Source organism: Enhydra lutris, unplaced genomic scaffold, assembly GCF_002288905.1.
Source record: "Enhydra lutris kenyoni isolate GAN:26980312 unplaced genomic scaffold, ASM228890v2 scaffoldscaffold32, whole genome shotgun sequence".
Taxonomy (NCBI): Eukaryota; Metazoa; Chordata; class Mammalia; order Carnivora; family Mustelidae; genus Enhydra; species Enhydra lutris.
This window is the reverse complement of record NW_019154116.1, coordinates 17,362,609-17,378,450: the sequence shown is the minus strand read 5'-3', so window position 1 is coordinate 17,378,450 and position 15,842 is coordinate 17,362,609. Positions and strand designations below refer to the sequence as shown.

Below are 15,842 nucleotides of genomic sequence, written 5' to 3'. Positions count from 1 at the left end.
GTTACTTCAGTGATATTTGCCTCAGTCTTTTGGTCATGATGCAATATGAAAAATGGCCACTTAAGTGAAATAAATATTATATGATGACAGAAATACAGGCATTTGGCTTAACTACTCCACCTAGAAGAATGTTGGGGATGGTTTGAGAGGGGTTGATGCAGTAGCTTGTTAATTCTAGAATTTAAATTCTAGATAGTTAACGGATAGTGTAATATTTGTTTCAGGTGGACAATATAGCGATTCAACACTTCCATACAAGACTCAGTGCTCGTCACTGCAAGTGTATTCTTTAATCCCCATCACATATTCTGCCATCCCCTGCCCACTTCTCCAGTAACCATCAGTTTGTTCTCTATAATTAAAGTTTCTTGGGGACCCCTGGGTGGCTCAGTCAGTTAAGCATCTGCCTTTATCTCAGGTCATGATCTCAGGGTCCTGGAATCGAGTCCTGCGTTGGGTTTCTTGCTTAGTAGGGAGTCTGCTTCTCCCTCTCCTTCTGCTCCTCCCCTGCTCATTTTCTCTATCTGTCTCCCTAATAATAATAAAAAATAAGAGTTTCTTGGTTTCTTTCTCTCTTTTTTTCCCTTTGCTCATTTGTGTTATTTCTTAAATTCTACATATGAGTAAAATCTTATGGTATTTGTTTTTCTCTGTCTTATTCACTTGTATATTAAGAGTAATTTTATTGTTCAAAAATAATAAAAAATCAAAGTGACTAAACACCTACATCTTTTTAAGTTTCATCAATATTTATTTAGGTATTAAGTAAACAATAATTTATTTAATTATCGAATAATAATTATTAGATAATAATTTATTTAATCATTAAATAATTAAATAATTAAAAGCAAATAAATTCATATATAAGATATAATAAATTCATATATAATATGTAATATATAAATAGGTTTATAAATAAAGAATAAATAAATGAGTAACTTTAATGAATAAATAACTTATTTAATTTTTAAATAAATAAATAATATTAGTCTGAATTGCATCTGCTATATAAAGTACCAAGATTAAAAAAAAAAAGAATGATAAATTACTATAAGTATCATAACAAATCTTATCATTAAGTTATATATGCTGCACTTGGGTTCCATCATGAAGGAGAGCTTAAGCATCCTTATTTACTTAGGGAAAGTATATAGAGTGAATCAACAGACAGTTACATAACAGAATATTATTCAAAACCTGCAATAGGCATAATCTCTATTATAATCAAACCATTTTTGTTTGAATATGGCTTAAATGTAATGAGTAATGAGTAATACAGATGAGTTGAAGTAGAAAATTTCTATTTTTAAATAAATCTTCTAGAATTGTCTAATGGTTAAAACTAACCGTGTAAAATTATAACTTTGGTAAGAAGTAACTGAAACAAAATATTAGAAAAAGCAAATTAAAAAAAAAATGTGTGATCAGTAAAAAGCCAGAAGTAAAATCCTGAATTTTATTAAAATTTGAATATTAATGTTAGCTATGTAAATATTAAAATTAATGGAATTAAAACCTTAACAAATAAATTTACAGGAGAAAAGTATACTTAAAACTACAGAATTAGGGCATCCGGGTGGCTCAGTTGGTTGGGCAACTGCCTTTCACTCAGGTCATGATCCCGGAGTCCTGGAATGGAGTCCCACAGAGGGCTCCCTGCTCAGTGGGGAGTCTGTTTCTCACTCTGACCCTCTCCCCGCTCATGCTCTCTCTCACTCACTCTCTTTAAAATAAATAAATGAAATATTAAAAAAACAAACAAACAAACAACAGAGAAACAAAACAAACAAACAAAAACAACTACTGAATTATCCTGGCCCAGGCAGCTGTGGTGAAGGAGCAGGAGGAGGAGTGACTGTGTTGGCAGTTAGGCCTGACCATGGACGAGGAATATGATGCGATCATTCTGGGGACTGGCTTCACTGAATGTTTCCTGTCAGGCATATTGTGCGTGAATGGAAAGAAAGTGCTGTATATGGACTGGAACCCTTACTATGAGGATGAGAGCCTCTACACCCCTGAGGAGCTGTATAAACTTTTTCAATTGCTGGAGGGGCCCCCTGAGGCGATGGGACGGGGCCAAGACTGGAACATTGACCTGATCCCCAAATTCCTCATGGCCAGTGGGCAGCTGGTAAAGATGTTGTTGTATACAGAGGTGACATGCTACTTGGACTTCAAGGTGGTAGAGGGCAGCTTTGTCTAAAAAGATCTATAAAGTGCCATCCACTGAGAATGAAGCCTTGGTTTTCAATCTGATGGGCATGTTCGAGACATGGTGTTTCTGCAAGTTCCTGGTGTTTGTGGCAAACTTTGATGAAAATGATCTCAAAACCTTCGAGGGTGTTGACCCCCAGAGCACCAGCATGCCTAATTAGGGCCAGGATGTCATCGACCTCACTGGCCATGCCCTTGCCCTCTACTGCACTTATGACTACCTGGACAGCTCTGTCTTGAGACCATCAAGTGCATCAAGTTGTACAAAGAGTCCCTGGCTCCATATGGAAAGAGTCCTTATTTATAACCACTCTATGGTCTTGGTGAGCTGCCTCAGGGCTTTTCAAGATTGCCATCTTTGGAGGGACACATATGCTGAACAAACCTGTGGATGGCATCATCATGGAAAATGGCAAGGTAGTGGGTGTGAAGCCTGAGGGAGAGGTGGCTCACTGCAAGCATCTGATCTGTGACCCCAGCCACATTCTGGACTGAGTGTAGAAGGCTGGCCAGGTTATCCACATCAACTCTAGCTTCAGCCATCCCATCAAGAATACTGATGATGCCAACTCCTGCCAAATAATCACCCCCTAGAACCAAGTAAACAGGAAGTCAGACATCTATGTGTGAATGATCTCCTATGGACACAACATGGTTGCCCAGGGCAAGTACATCGCCATTGCCAGCACCATGGTGGAGACTACAGAGGTGGAAAAGGAGGTTGAACCTGCCTGGAGCTGCTGGAGCTCAATGACTAGAAGTTTGTGGCCATCAGTGATGGCCCATTAAGAGCCCTTATATGAGCCCATTGACCATGGTTCTTAGAGTCAGGTGTTCTGTTCCTGCTCCTATGATGCCACCACACACTTTGAGACAACCTACGATGACATCAGATTCATCTACAAGCACATGGCAGGCTCTGTTTTTGACTTTGAGAACACGAAACACAAACAGAATGATGTCTTTGGAGAAGCTGACCAGTGACTTCTGATGCCCTCCACACACACTTCAGACCTTGTGCCCTCTCCCCTGACCTAAGTCTGTTCTCTTTGAAGGTTGGGGAGATGGGTGTGACTGGGTACCCCCATTTCCAGCATTCTCTGCTTCCCCAACCACATTCTACATTCCTGTCACCCACCTCATTGATTCACTGACCAAATCCTTAACCTTAGCGATGGTTTGGGAATGGGGGGTTGAATAGCATTCTCTTTCTTGGCCCTTCCTTATTCTGGGAAAAGAGTGTTCTTTTCCTTGTGTGTGTCTCTTGCCCCCCCTCTCCTAATTCTTCTGCTCTGTTTGGGAAGTACGTGAAGGAAAACCTGACTTCTTCCCCCACTGCTCTTACCCCTATTGTAGTGGCCTTTGGAGATGCCTCCTGTCTCTCCCTACTAACTCTCTTGTGTGTTGGAGAGAAGGGGCCCTCCCAGCACAAAGTTGCATTCCCCCCCCCACCTTGCCCTCATTAATTTATTCTATTTTATTAACTTTGGCCCACTGATCTGAGAAAGGAACATTGTGCCTCTCACCCGCAGCCTTCTCCTACAGCCAGGGTTGGGAGAGGGCCTGGGTGTGGCCCAGTCAGAGGTTGATCTTGCTGTTTTTGTTTCTTGTTTCTGTGTTTGTGCTCTCTGGCATTTGCTGAGGAAAAAAAAAAAAATGTGAGAAAACCAGAAGGAGGTGGAAAAATGGATCCAAACCCTAGTATGCCCTGCCCAACCCCACAACTTTTTCTTTAGCGGTGGGAAACTCTTACCTTACAAAGTAAATGTGTCCACTTCCCATACTTCTAGTGTATTTCACAGAAAACCTACCAATAAAACTGTGTTCAAAGCTGACAAAAAAAAAAAAAAAAGCAAACCTACTGAATTATCTTAAAATTCTACTGAAATTTTCAAATTTCAAATTTTACTACCCTAAAATTATATCACAAAATAATGTCACAGAGAAAAATTTAGGATAAGTACATCTAACTATTTATAACCATTTAAATATATATTTTAAAATACTTAATTGATTTTATATTAATATTATTTTAAAATAAATACACTTTTTTTTTTTACAGTGGCACACTTCTTTTTTTTTTTTTTTAAGATTTGTTTATTTATGATGGGAAGACACAGAAGGAGAGGAAGAGAAAGAATTACAAGCCAGACTCCCCACTCTCCTCCCCAGGGCAGAGCCAGGCACTGACTCGCTCTCATGACCCTGAGATCATCACCTGGGCCAAAACCAAGAGTCAGACACTAAACCAGCTGAGCCACAGGTGCCCCTAAAGAGACACACTTTCTAATAATATGGAAAGAACTATGTAGATAAGTATGAATTAATTTACAACCAATTTAGCACGTTTTAACAAGTTTAATACAAAAATATTATTTGTAAACAAATTTCTCACTGTTTTATGTTTTATTTTTTGGCCAAAGGAGTATCTCCTTTAAAACTATCCTCCTCAGATACTTCTCTTACTTAAAAATGTCCTTGGGTAGGGGTGGGGATGGGGGCGCTACCTGGGTGGCTCAGTCAGTTAAGCAACTGCCTTCAGCTCAGGTCATGATCCCAGGGTCCTGAAATTGAGCCCTGTATTGGGCTCCCTGCTCGGCGGGGAGCCTATTTCTCCCTCTTCTTCTGCCTGCTGCTCCCCCTGCTTGTGCTGCCTCACTGTCAAATAAATAAAGTCTGTAAAATAATAAATAAAACATGAAAGTGTCCTTGGAATTACTAACAGTTGTAAATACATTATAAGAAACATTATCTTCACAGTGAAGGCTAACAGGCTTTTACCTACTGATAGCTTACAACTATTACAAGAATCCTGACAGTTTGGAAGTAGTCAAATAAACAGAACATACAATGATCAAATCCAAACACATGTTTATAAGACATTTTTCTTTGACACACACCCTCATTTTATCTCTGAAGAGACATTTTGTCAAAAGTAAATGGTGGATAAATACAAATACTTAATCACAAGCAGAGTTAAGATTAAAATTAAATTAAATAGTTAAGATTAATTTAAAAAGATTAAATTAAAGACGGTGTTTGGAAGAACACTGAATCCATTGGAAGATGTGGATAAAGACCTGCTTCACAAACTTAATGATAAGCCAATTCAGAACTGTTAGGCCTATGTAACTGATATGGTATTGGAATCTTTTTTACGTCTGTTTTAATCATGTATTTACAATAGGGTTAAGAAGTATTTGTGCCATATCCTAACTCACAGGCTGTATAACCTCAGGGGCTGACGGTCTCTGTCCCTCAAGAAGGGTGTCCACAAGCCTCCGGAAGCTTCAATTCTAAATCCACGTGCCTTCCTCAGAAAGCCTCCCCATCAAACCAATGAACATCACATTGTAACCTCAGATGCATACTCCAATTTGCAGTGGTACACTGGGGTGAGATTCAAACCTCCAACCGCCTTTGGGTCACTGAACAGAATGAATAATGAAACAAATTTAAGGTTAATTGAATCTGATCTTGTTAAGTGGAAGAAAATAAATTATTCTATACCAAAAAAAAAAAAAAAAACAAAAAACTTTTTTTTTTTTTTTGATGAGAAAACTTTCCTTTATTTAGAAGGACACAAAAAGTCAATCATGGTGTGGATACTTTCTCTTCATGAAGGTACAGCACCAGCCCCAGAACAAGATCCTGATCCACTTCAAGAGCTACACCCATCTCCTACTGAGTTGCGTGCTTCAGCTCCAGAGTGTGAGTGGCATGGGTGGGAATAAGTTGTGTGGGTGATACAGCTGTGGATATAGCAGAGGGGAGGAACCTGGGCTAAGAAGGCGGTCACAAAGTTTTATCAGCAAAGAAGTACACAATTTAAACTTAAGAGTTTATTACTGTGGGGGATGTCCCTGGATTAAAGTGTTCATATGGTGAAGCAGGGTAGAATCCCAGGTGTGGCATCATGAGGATCCTGGGGGTCACAAGAAGAACAGCTGGGGCCTGAATGCTTGAGTGTCCTCAATTATCAATTGGGGAAAGCTGGTTGAGAATCATGAGGCTAGGTGCTGGCTTTTTGCTCTATGTAGTCCTAAACTTCAAATCACAGCACAGTTGGATGACCGCATTCCTGGGAAGAGTACACACTGCGATGCACATCCACCAGGGAGATGACAGGGGTCACACTCCTGTATGTGCTGCACTTCCATCTTCACCGAAGAGACAGAGGCCAGATGCTTTCGATGCTGCCCATGAGGCAACGTCGCCTGAGCCTCGAAGCACAACTCTGCTCTAAGCCACAGAGAGTATAGATGAAAATCAAAATGGCAAAAGATATTACAGTGCATGTAGTTTACCTCTAATGAATGAGCCCTCAGCTTTACACCACCTCAAATTCTAGCAAACTGCTAAGTTTAAATGATTAAGTATACAACCCACGTCCTGTGTAAGCAAGGGGCAGGACAGCTGTTTTAAAACCTTATTTAAACTCAAAGATGCCATAAGAAAAATAATTTGGAAAAAAATTAGATGTGGTAAAGCTTAAACTTTTTCATAAAGGAATAGAGCAGAGCATTGAGATTAATATACTCCTATTTTCTACCTCCAGGGCCCTTTCAAAACTATAAAAAGCCAATGACTTGTGTTTCTAGGCTCCTAGGAACTAGGGGCTTCTTTGATCCATATGGGTTGCAGAGACCACTGAAAGATGAAAAGGCCTTGAGTGGGAAAGTTCGCTGAATCCACTCCAGTTTATGATTTATTTTGTATATGTCTTTTGCTCAGCCTAAAAGCTGATCTGACTTCAAAATCAACATACAAGCAACCTTAACATCTTTTGAGTTCTCATTCTCTCCTGACTTTAAACCTGAGCACGCTTTTGTGATGTGGCCAACCTCAGAATTCCAACAAACCTATCTCCACACTGATTCTGTCCTATTCCATCTCCCTTCTCACTCTTAACCATATGTATAAAAAAGAAGCATCCATAGAAATATGAAATTGACAAAGAAAGTGGCAAAACGCTGTAATGAGTGAACACTTTGAAAGTGGCATTAACCTCTACCACCATCAATGTCATCTTCTGTTCAGCATCTCTATATGTCTTTTTAAAAACTTTACAAATATCTTTTTAAGTTTTTATATTGTATGTCAGAGGAGGGCATATCTTAGAATGCTGTTGTCAAGAAAATCTTGACAATCTTAGAGTGCTGTTGTCAAGAAAATCAGAGTACAATACTCTACTAGCTTCAGCAGGTAAAATCAGTATGTATGACTCCACATGTGCTCTGTTATAGCTCTAAGTTACGAAAAGTTATATAATACTTGGAAGGACCTCTAACAACTTGAGTGTTTCTTACAAGCATTTTGAAAGATTTTTTTTTATCCTTCACTTATGATTTATAAATTTGTAATGACATTTTCCCTCCTAGTAAGTCTACTGAAGTGAAACTCGACTACATAAACAATTGCATGTGATAGGGCCACCTTGTCTGCATTTAACTGTAAGATACACTAAAGAAGAGGTTTTCAACCTAACATCTAGAGCAGGCTCTTCTTTTTTTGCCTTTTAGCAACTATATTAAACTATGGCCTTAGAAAAGCTATTACTACATTTCCCATTAATCTGGAAATCTATGTTCTCCAAATCTACAGTATATATAATACAGTGTGGCAACAGATTATCGAATAAAAGATGTTTAAGCAGTAAGGAACACAATAGATAGGTTTTCCTATTCCCAAAGGTCTCCTGCAGAAATAACACATTGCTGTTTGAATTGTGTGCTGCTTTGCTAATCAAATTAACAGAAACATTGGGGATAACAGAAGTTGCAAGTAAAGTGATGTATATTTGTGAATTGTAATCACAAAATATATATAATGAAAAGAAAAAGTCATTGCCATCATCATGCAGTCTTAAGAAGTGCTGTTCATTTGTACACACAGCACTCTTATAACAGATTTTTTGTTCATGTAAATAGTAGTCCTGTCTCAAAGAAATAACAGATACTATGTGGATCCCATATCTCATAATAGCTTGTAACTCATAACTGTTTCCATGAAAAGACTGCCTGTATATTATGGTTTACAATCTTAGAGTATTACTCCAGTGAATTATGATTATTAAATATATGAAAAAATTTCTAACACTCATTTCATGTATGAGCATGTATATCAGTTAGAAATAACATTTGGGGATCCCACTATAGAAGCTTAAGAAAATGGAGAATTTTTTTTCCTTTTAACATAGAAAAGCTTGTAAATCAGCAGTCTATTGCTAGTATGCAACCTTTTCATAGTCCCCAGGAACCCCACTCTTTCACTAACTTCAGTACATGGCTTTCATCAGAAAGGTAACCTCACACTTCTACCCTTCATATCTGCAGGCCAGACCAGCTGCAAAAAATGTAGAAAGATTTGAAAAAGCTTATTACTCTGCTGGGTAAACTGCATTAAATGAGCCATTTCAGAAGTCACACGCAAATGATCTCAACACACTTGCATCTAGACATAGGAAAACATGGGAAATGTAACATTGTGCTTAGTTAAAACTGGGATTCTGTTACTAAAAATGGGAACATGTACACTGAAAGGTCAACAGCGATATCTGATGACATAAATAATAATGACTTCAAATTCAATCTTCAGCAAGGCTACACACGCATGAAATATTAACAGGTAAAAATAGTAAAATTTTAAAAATAGTGAAAGAAAAAGGTATAATTTATTAGTAGACATTTTATGTGTCAAAACAGGCCAAAAGTGACTGATTCTACTAGTAGTGACCAAGTACATAAAACAAATAACATTACATGATTTTCCAAAATTCCATTTTGGGGAATTTACTTTTTTTTTTAAGTCTCTAAAATGAGGAACAGAAATTTTTATTTTTATTAATCTACATCCTCAAGATATTCAGAATCTGATAGTGTAAATAATATCAGCATGAAGAAAACTCATCAATGATTAAAAGTTTAAAAAGTAAAAAAAAAGACAGTATAATTATAAGAACATAGGGATCTGATAATTCATTTGCTATATTATGCACGAATGTGTTTTGTAGTTTGATAACACATAGAAATTTACTGCTCCATTCAATGTTAGAATTAATACAATCACAGAAGCAAGGATTAAATAGATAAAAATCAAAATGTCATCTCTATTACTACAAATCATCTGAAAAATTGTCTAAGGATGGTCATATAGGAGTGTTCTTATTTATCACCTGAGATAAGCTTTCCTAAGAGGCTACAAGGCTACACAAGCTAAAGGACAAGAACCCGGTCTTTGATGCTGCGGCATTGTGTAGAATGTAGAGCACAGCAACTGCTCTCTATGTGAAGATAAAGAAAGGGAAAGATCGAAAAACATAGGCTCAGGCTTTCCTTCCAGGTAACTCACCAATCGTATAAATAATACCATACCGCATGAAGAGTAGACGTGAATAAGTGAGTAGTGGACAGACTCTGGAAGGTGTATTCATAGGAAAGCCTTCTGGGGAGAAAAGAAGACTTGCAAAAAATTTTGTATAGTTCACTCTTGAACTGTCAGCTATACATATGCACAGAAAATAAATAAAAATCTCCAAAATTGTGTCTAGAACTCTAGGTGATTGAAATATTTCACTGTACTTGTTAAATAATCTTTAGATCCCAACTACTTAGACTATAATCATATTCTCTGAGCTAAGAAAGAAATGGTGTGCTATGTTTACTTTAAGAAAGAAAGTACCTTGGGACGCCTGGGTGGCTCAGTTGGTTAAGCAGCTGCCTTCGGCTCAGGTCATGATCCCAGCGTCCTGGGATCGAGTCCCACATCGGGCTCCTTGCTCGTCAGGGAGCCTGCTTCTCCTTCTGCCTCTGCCTGCCATTCTGTCTGCCTGTGCTCACTCTCCCTCTCTCTCTCTCTCTCTCTCTCTGACAAAAAAAAAAATAAAATCTTTTAAAAAAAAAAAAAAAAAAAAAAAAAGAAAGAAAGTACCTTTATTATACAGGACCAAGTAACACCACTAAAACTCATGTTTATGAAAAAACACTGATAATTACATTTTATTATGTGTGTTCTAAAGAGAAAAATAATTGTGTTCTGCAATGTAATTTTATAAAGTACTATTCTTAATACTTTCATTAAATAAGATCATTATGAAAATGTTTTGCACACAGAAATGTTTTTGAATACATTTTTAAAATGATCACACAGTATATGGGGTTTGAATGTGTTGAATTATTTTAATACTTTTACACCATAACTGGAATTCTTAAAGAGAATACGGATTTGCATAAGGCTGATAATCTTTTTTCATTTCTTTCTGTGATTCAGCTGCTGTAATATCCATTGACAATGATAATTATATGGTTTATTATCCATGATTATCTCTAGATATATGTGCATTTTCTTTAATTAGACTATAAACTCTAAGTGGAAAATCAAAATGAAGTCACCTCTTGTCTCAGCATTGGATTTTAAACTCTCCTTGTATCCAGAGTTTCCCAATTGCCCATTGCACAATTTTACTTGGGGAGTAGAGAATGGAAAATCAATAAAGTAAATTATGTTAGAGGAAGAAGGTACACAGAGTAAAGATTTTCATTACACTCCCTCTTACCCCCACATGCTACTCACTCTGAAATGCGAACACTCACATGAACAAGCAGTTTTCAAATGCATTATATATTGTGATTAAAAAGCTGTGTGAAACACTGAATTAATATAAAAATCAGAACTACTATCACTATTTATTTCTGTATGAGAAGAAAAATCTTCCAGACGTTAAAATATTTCAAGTGAATTTTTTCTATCCACAAACCATAATTATGGTGGAAAAAGAGTGAAAATTATATACATATAATATTAAAATGGTTTAAAATTATATTTGCAATATTAAAATATTTTAAATATTGTATATTATTATATTTTATGTTTTTATTAATATATAATTCAGGGCCAGATGTGAGCATGTATTTTCTGTAATCAGACTAATATATTAGCTTTTATAAAATAATAATATAAAATAATATAAAATTTAAAAATTTTCCTTTAAAATAGGAGCTGATCCTTCATTAATTAACGTTTAAATGGCTGCTAAATCACAGGAATAGTTCTAGAAGAAGTTCTAGAACAAGCAATGTACTAATGAATGAGAATGAGCTAACTGAGAAGAGTGCACTACCTGACAAGAAAACCTCCCCTCATGGAGCATAAGTTCAAATGGGATAGACAGAGAGTAAAAAAACATAAATATACAATGTGTTAGCTTATAAATATAAAGGTGAATTAAAGAGTAGCCCCTGCTTGAGGAAAGGTGATTAATGACAAATATCAACTTCAGTTCTATTTAATTGAATGATTAATTCTACCTCCTTTCCATACAACAATAATTCTGTCATTAACCAGACCCACTACACAAAGCAAGCAGCTTTTAATGTATGTCCATTTCCTTTTATTGCAACTTAGTTTTTAAATTGCTCCACCGTAAAACAATGAATCGCTATGGATTATTGACAATGAGTCGATATGAATGTTATTATTGCTTATTATTGTTTCTGAGGAATAAGCAGAGCTATTAGACATATGTAAATAAAAAGGGATAGCAAATGTAAAAATATATTTTAGTTCATGGAAATATCTGGAAGTTACAATAATATCATTCATCAAATACCAAAGTAATAGGCTTCCTATGTCCATGCTAGTCCTCCACTATTCTACCTGGTTCCAGACATAATTTTTAGACTTCTTTCATATATGAGATCCTTAAAATCTACAATGATTTCAGTAAACACACATACAAAAATGTAACATTGAAATATTTTGCTCTGAGGAAGGAGTATAGTGTATACCGAATTTGTATATTTGCTAAATAGGGAAGACTGGTTATTTAGCAACAGCTTATACTATACTACGTTTCATTTTTCCTCCTTGTTTTCTTTCTTCAGAAATCTACCCAAACAACCAATAAATATGTGTTACTTTTATAAATTAAAAAAAATGTTTTCCAGCAGCAAAATTTACATGGCTACCTCTACATCTAACAAATCATTGCAAACTCTAAGAGAGCATGTGGTATTTGACAATTTTATTAAATAGCACCCATAAGAACACCATCTGTAGAGGCAGGATATGGAGAGGTAGAATATGAGCCCTGGGTTTCTCTGGAAAAGGCCTGCCTAGATTCTCCCAAGGGGAGTCAAAATAGTCAGGTTTCTATACTTCTTTCTCCATTAGTGTTTGGATGTCATGTGCTCCAGAAAGCCCTAACATGGGATCAGATAACTCTTGCAGCAGAACACAACCTTTAGAGTTGACTGCAGAAGGCTCTCCTATGACATTGCTCCCAGCAGTCAGGACAAAAATCTTCCCCTGAAGAGGGGTTTGTCCATCACAGAACTTGCCTTTTAGCTCTTGTAAAACCTAATCTGTTTGCCTCATATATATATATATATATATATTTCCTTCTAAATCCTCAATATCAACCTATCATAAGTACAGGAATTAAAAATATTTAGGCAATTTCATAAATTCCTTTATATTCAAACTTGGGACTAAAATATGCTTTTGATACTAAAATTTTAATGGTTTATGAACAAAATCTGTCATGTAACACATATCATAATAAGCTTATAGCTAAGTTCAGAAAGATTACTGCAAAATCAGTCGTTTCATTGCATAATCCAATATTCAGGTTGATGTACAAGTTTAAATAGAAAACATTATTTGATATTGAAATGCACTTCGTGAAAGGAGAAAGGGTAAATTTTTAAAGTTGCTCTGAACAACTCCCAGCTCTGAATGACTTATTGGCCTTCTGCCACTCTCAAATGGCTGCCAGCCAATGTGACATGTGGCATCTTTCAGATAGTGTGGCTCTTTCAAGGAAATACTTTTCATGATAAAAATGCAACTGAAGGACCATGAAGAAGAAAGTGTGGTGTTTATCTTAATAGACCAAAACAGTTATTTCAAAGGTGAAAATCATTCATAGAGATAGTCTCAAGCCTAGTAGTTCAATAATGTGATTTCCATCCATATATTTTAGTCCCAAGAGACAGTGCTGCTTCACTCTTACAGAAAATAACTTACCTAATCAAGCTGGATTTCAAATCTTTCCATGGTGTCATGTTTAAATTACTGGCAGGACTTAGCAATTAGAAGTAGAGGAGAGCTTTCACAAGGGAACCAGACATTGTTCTTGGCTTCCCTGATTTTATGCCCAGCAGCAGAGACTTTCTCAAGGGCTGAGGAAAGGCAGTAATGCTAAGCAGAGCCGATGTCAGAGGAATAAAAACTTCTAGAGCTTTTTCCTGTGCTGATTCTGATTCATCCTGAATCAAAGTATTATCCTGTCATTACCGTAGCTACTTAACACTGGTAATGTCTATCATTTGGTAATACTGATTTTTTTCTAATTCTTAAGTAATACAAATAGAAGAGAATCTGGATATTAATGGGCAATTTAGACAGTTAATTTTAGACAGTTTTAATACAGTAAACTTACAGTGATACTTTAGGGATTATACCATAAATGTACTTAGAAAAATTCATCATTGGCATTGCCAACCATCATTAAATATTCAACTAATGCACAATTGTAAATGATTACATTTTGCTGAATTTTTATACTGCTCACAAGTCTTGGAGAATGACAAGATTTTCCCATAAAGTAAATTTAATTATTCAATGACCAAAGCATACATGTTTATCAAAGAAAATTAAAAAAACTAAAAAGCACATACAATTAAATACCCTATACTGATCATAATTATTAATGCTTTATGTATATGTTTACCCTACTGGTCCTATGCATGCGAGTACATATTCAATTTTGTAAAGTGAAAGATTTATTTTGCACGTTAAACTCACTATTGTTTCCTTAAAAGTAAATGCAATGAACACATTCACATACAAACTTTGTTTAACTGGAAAAAGAATATTTAGTCAAAAGCTACAGATTTAAGATTTTCTTGTTGTGTAAGTCAATAGAACTTTCCAAAAAAGGGTGCATCTTTTAAATTTCATTTTTCCTAAAACATAATTTCAGTGAATTTCTATTCTTATTTTTTGTTTCCGATATATTTGTGGAATGACATACATTACACTGAATTTTTTTAACATTAATGAGATCATGTCCCCTTTCTTATTAATGCTGTGCATTTTACCTTCTGTGGTTCAGTATGTTGAATACTACAATGATTAAAGTAAACATTTTGGAGCCAAATTAGCTGCTTCAAATTCCAAATCTGTCACTACATTGTTCTGTGGCATTGAGCAAATTTCATAATCCTTTAATGCCTCAGTTTTGTAAAGAATGATCAGGAGTTTATTGCAATAATCCAAGAAACTTAGAATATCTGTATCAGACACAAAAAGTTTGACAGAAGTATTAAATGAGTCACTATACGTAAAACAATAAGGAAAGTGCCATAGGGACTATGGATACTTACATTGTTTTAATAATTTAAAATTTCTGGGATGTCTGGGGGCTCAGCTGGTTAAATGTCCAACTCTTGATTTATTCTTGGGTCCTGAGTGGGCTCATGCTGAGTGAGGAGACCGTTTGGGATTCTCTCTTTCCCTCTGCCCACTACCTCTCACCCCACCTCTTGCTCATGCTCTCTCTCTCTCAAAAAGAATAGTAACTAAATTTTTTAAAAAATATCTATGTATAAGCCTTTGATTCATCTGGACTTAATTTATTATATGGAATGAGAGGAGTTTTATATTTTTACCCCAAAAACTTACCCCAAAAACTTTTGAACAACTAAGTCTTTTACAATTATTTATAGTATGTATTGTTGACAGACTGGTTTCTCTTTACATATTCTGGACTGTGTGTTCTATCTAATCCATTGTTCAGTATTCATTCTGATATAGTTTGGAAATATAGGTGAGGTTCGGTGGGGTGGAGTCCAGAGTTGACATCAAGAATGAATTCTTGAAAAGTCTTGTTACAAAATGGTAGTTTATTAAAGCATGGGGACAGGACCAGTAGGAAGAAAGAACTACTGCACCAGGGTTGTGAAGGGTGGCTGATTATATACTATAGGATTGGGGGAGGGAAGGAAAAAGGGAGGTTTTGAAAGGACTTTCATATGCTAAAGAGAAAAAGGGAGGCCTTGTCATTGTCAGGTTGAGGTTGTTTTTCCCTCTAACAGGGCACTAACATGAAGATAGTTGAGAACTTTCTGGAGGAACAGTATACTCTGTGGGGTTCAAGTGTCTGTCAGTGGGCCGCAGGTTATAAGAACATTTAATTGTATCTACATTTCCTTCTGGATGCTAGGCTATTGACAGAAATGCTTTGTTCTTGTAAATTGCTAAGACTTTTGTAAACTGAGGGAGACTCAACTCTTGCAGGGTTGTGAGCTTTACAAGTTAACTATTTATTTTCCTTTCCTTAGCTTTAGGACAGCCAGGAGTGCCTGAGGAGTGTCACATGGAGGGGGGCGGGGTCGTGGGGTGTCAGTTTCTTCTTTGTCCTCAGCTCGCCTTCTGTTCCCGCATCAATTCCAATGTTTCTTGGGCAACATTTAACCACTGTCTACAAACTTGAAAAAAACCCTCTGCACTTCTGTGGGACCACATTCTCTGGACCAATTCCACCTCAATCCAACCCTTCTTTACTTGTCCTCTACACTTTGAATTCTATGAGTATCCCCAAGCTGGGTCTTGGGTCTTCCTTC

General features: G+C 36.3%; 1 pseudogene; it reads left to right on the top strand.

Moving 5' to 3' along the window:
- The first annotated feature begins 1,879 nt into the window (after positions 1-1,879).
- On the top strand, positions 1,880-3,201 carry LOC111153458 (annotated as a pseudogene).
- Positions 3,202-15,842: the final 12,641 nt, after the last annotated feature.